Below are 4413 nucleotides of genomic sequence, written 5' to 3' on the forward strand. Positions count from 1 at the left end.
TACTTAGCTTGCATACAGATTTATATGCGGCACGAAGACATAACTGCAGAAACACACACATTTACTCAGTGTCTCAAATACTGTATATTAGGAAAGTACCAGTTTTTCTCACCTAAAGGCACACTTCCTCTATTGACTGGGTCTAATTTAGACAGAAACCCCCAGTGTCTTTAAAACAACTTGAGGTAAAAGGGAGTGTGAAGCAGAGAGAGAAAGAGAGAGTGTAAAGCTGTGGAGAAAACAGGAGGGAGAGAGGAAAGAAAGAGACACACCAGGAAGAGAGAAAATTGAGTTAATGATGTTTTCATTTTGTTCAGATTTTATTTGGTGATAGACTGAATACTAAATGTCGTCAAAGAATGAAGTTTTGCAGCTGCTGAATTTTACTTCAAGAGATGGTATTTATTTATATAAAAAACCCAAAGAAATACACCAAATGAAACAATTAATCATCAGTTTATTAATAGAATTTAGAAAGGTTTTTTTGCTCATTACATTTTTCAGCTAATTGCTTGGGCTACAGGAAGTGCAAAAAAACGGAGTTGTCTACTTAAGGTTTTTTTGGTTTGTTTTATTTGTTAATATGGTCAGTTTTCACCAGTAGAGCTTTGGTATTTTTAAATATAAACATATTCCTGTTTGTCAGTTGTATTTTCATAAACTTATCAAACAGAGTCGTCAATACTGCAGACCGATCAACACACATCCCATTATCACTTGAACTGCAGTCTGAAAAATAATGTGTTTGCATTAAAAGCAAATAAACAGACATACATCCCCACATCTTTAGTCTGAGAATGGTGTGCTACACTTCACTATAATTTCCAGGCTGAATGAGTTTAAGTGAAATGGGTGTGAAATGGTGGTTAATGGGCTATATTTTGTATTTGGTGAGTGTGTCAGTAGTTTTAAGACGTTAAATTATACATTAGAACCCCATAAAGTGGTCAAATTAAGGTGCATACATTTTTCTCTTTTCAATGTTAAACGATATTAGAAAATTACATAGCAGACTAAATCAGGGCTGTATAAAAAGCACTTTTAAATGAATTTGTTTAGACACCTGTTAGCTGTGCTAACACATGTACCTGATACAGAAACATTAATTAACTCAGTCCATCAACACTAATGCGCTTCAGTTTGCAGTTGCACTGTTTAATGTATTATACTTCTATTTATGTGTACGACTTCCTCTTCATGTTTACAAGTTTCAGTAGCCAATTTAAGCCATCTGCCTGACATTTTCAATAATATTTAATGCTACAGTGTGAATGCTTCATCAAATGCATGTAGCCTGTGCCTATTTATGTCATGGTCCTGGGTCGGTGACCCAGCGCTTTTAGTTCGTTATCATTTTCTTGATGATGATTGTTTAAGTTCTATGTGTTATATTCAGTCTGCCTCTGAGTCCGCGTCTGTATCTGTCTGTCTATGGTGTCACCCCATCTGTTTGTGAATCTGTCTATTTAGTTCAATGTCTTGTCTGGTTCCATGTGTCTGAGTTTCCTGTTTTATTGTGAAGGTCTGTGTCATATGTAAGTGTGCTCAGCTTAAGTTTCCCCTGTCCCGTCAGCCCAGATTCCTCCCAGCTGTGTTGCCCTCCTGTCTCTCACCCCCTGATTACTGGTGTGTGTATTTAAGCCCTGTGTGTTCTCCTGCCTGTTGCTGGTTTGTCTGTGTTACTCGGTGTCCTGCTCGTCTCTCTGCCGCTCATCCCGTTTTGTATCATCTCAGGTTTGTCATTTAGCTTTCCCAGTTCAGGTCTTTAGTTTTGTCTTCCCTCTTGCCTGTCTGCCTTCTCACTCCTGTATAAATAAACCCACCGGCATCTTATCCACTGCCTGCATCTTGGGTCCTCCTTCTAAATCCACACGGCTCGCCTCGGCAGCCGTGACAATTTAAGATAATGCAATTAGGTCAAAAACTTTTTTGTAGTTGCAAATCAGAAAACCAATCAATATGTGAGTAAAAGGTAACTGGACAAACTAATAACTTTAAATTTATGATTGTTTTTAATACTTGAATAAAACTGCTTTGCAGTAAGTATGCAAACCTTCGACATCACCAGATGCTGTGTTTGTTCCCTTGAGAAGCTCTGCTTGGCAGGCCTTTGACAGGGCAGTGACCCCCCTGGAAACAACCTGTGGCTAGAGAAAAATATGTATTACTGGCTAGCTAGCAAGTGTTTGCTTTTGATGGTAGCATATTGCTGTGGTGATCATTGAAGTAGTAGTGATGGATGGATTTGTCAACAAACACTGGCCCACTATTCTCTGAGGTCTAGTGAAAACGTCAAAAGGTGTGGTGAAAACTGAAAAATGGAAACCATTTGCCTTCAAAGTAAAAGTTATGCCATTAGAAATGTGTTAGTTGCAATTTTTATTTTGAAGGCAAACCTTTTCCATTTCTGCTTTGTGTCACACCTTTTCAGGTCTCACAACCACTTGGTTATAGTAGTTAGCGAGTATTTGCCAATAACCATGAAAAACTACAGGCAATCTCCTAGCAACCAAAGCAATCACAGGAAGGATTTTGTCATTCAACAGCCAGAAACCTCCACGAACCAATGCCAACCAGTCAGGGAAGACACACTTTCCCCTAGCAAATGGTGATTGTGTCGCACCCAATACAATGTTAAGCAATGTGCGCGCAATGTCACATTTGAAACAGAAGTACAAAACAAGCTGACACACATTGCTTTAAAAGGAATGAGGCGATTGAGGAACCAGCAGCTACTAATAATTTCTTAGGTTGGGATTTCAGAGCGCATACAAAGTGTTTCTGCACAGCAGAAAGAAAGCACAATGTAAAAATTGAACAGCATTCTGTAGTAGTGCTGCAACGTTAATGTAGAGATAAAATGACTGAACCTGCTTACAGTGAGCTCAGGCAGTGCTGGGCTGAACGAACAGAGTAGTTTCCCACAGACTGTAAAACAGTTACTGTCTTGACAGCAGGGTTTTCACATTTGTATGCTTCATATTTCCCTTTAGTTCCTGCCTCTTTATTCTTTCATCAGGCTTTTCACGGTTTTTATCCTCCCCTTTATGTGTGCATCCTCCCCTGACTCTTTTTCTTTCCATCCTTTCTCTCTCTTTGTCCAAATGTTTTGGAGAGTTGTTGTTCGCTGATGAATGTATTAGATTTTTACTATCCCCATCTCTCCCACTCTGTTTCCATTTCTCTCTCTCTCTCAGCAGGAGAAGAGGGGTACTCTTCTTAATCAAAGCATCTGCCCCTGAGCTAACCCGGCAAGCTACAAAGTCTCATCATCATCATCATCATCCATGGGAACCGATCAATAATTCAGCATGCTGCCCAATGCATCACTATGCATGGAGATTTCAGCTCAGTCCTGGACAGTCAGAGCATTCTCATACATAGGAAATGGAGCTATTCACCGAAGACCAATAACAAGGAGTAAATGGCAAATGCAAGCCTATAATCCCCAGTTAGTATGGCAATAGTTCTAGCCCTAAGGCTTTAGGGCTTGCAGAAGTAGTGTACTTTGTAGAGCAGCATTTGAAATGCACACACAGTAATGGAGGGGATTTAAAAGAGCAATGAAGCAATCACAAAGGTTTTCCCCCAAGGGGCACAAAGTATATTACAGGGGCATATCAAAATAGCGTTAGGTGATTTCTTCCTCTTCTTGTTTTTCCTTCCCTTAGTCGCTGTATTTTATTCCCCTCTGGCCAATTGAAAATATACAGCATTTTTGCTGCTGCTGGGTACGTTAACTGTTTTACTCCCTTCCAAAGCTGTCAAATCATTAGGACTCAATTTTTGAATCTCCAAAAAATAATAAAATGATTTTCATAGTCCCTAAATCATAAGGCCTTTAGGTATATATCCTACATGCACTGTTCTAATCCTATATGTCATTCACATTTCTTCAGCAGACAAGCAACACAAAACTTTACCTAACGATTTCAAGACTGTGGACAGTCACAGTCTGCTGCCTCTCACTTCCTCTAATGCTGACAATCATGAGGAGGAGAAGCAGGAGAAAGACATGCTGCTGGGCAGCATCTAGGCTGTAATTTATTTACCACCATCTGCTGTCTTTGAAATGCTGTACTAGACCTACAGAAGTAGGTATCCCATACCTACTTCTGACATAATATGGCATTCACTCATGACAAATGTCTGTGCGTGCAAAATATATGATACAGATTCCAAGTCTTGGAAACACAGCGGCCAACATCATATCCAGAGGGAAGCTTCCAGTGAACATGAGGTATCCAGCCAGGGTGAGTCCAATCTGTACACTGTTCAGAAAACATGGTCTGTTTGCCTCAAGGCAGAACAGCTACTGTTGCTCTCTCCATCACCCAGTAAGATTCACTATTTAGAGTTGATGCATTCATGTGCATTCTCAAGCTATGAGGAGCTGTACAAGAGCACAATGGG

At 39.9% G+C, this 4413-nt stretch overlaps 1 long non-coding RNA gene across 1 annotated transcript in view; it reads left to right on the plus strand.

Moving 5' to 3' along the window:
- The first annotated feature begins 3329 nt into the window (after positions 1 to 3329).
- LOC102201551 (uncharacterized) overlaps positions 3330 to 4413 on the plus strand; it is a 1722-nt gene continuing 638 nt past the window's right edge. Inside the window, exons 1-2 of the long non-coding RNA XR_311397.1 lie at positions 3330 to 3451; positions 4176 to 4253. This is a non-coding gene — a long non-coding RNA (uncharacterized LOC102201551). The remainder of the gene's footprint in view (positions 3452 to 4175; positions 4254 to 4413) is intronic.

The sequence above is a fragment of the Pundamilia nyererei genome, unplaced genomic scaffold, assembly GCF_000239375.1.
Source record: "Pundamilia nyererei isolate P.nyererei 1_Seehausen unplaced genomic scaffold, PunNye1.0 scaffold00003, whole genome shotgun sequence".
NCBI classification, from domain to species: Eukaryota; Metazoa; Chordata; class Actinopteri; order Cichliformes; family Cichlidae; genus Pundamilia; species Pundamilia nyererei.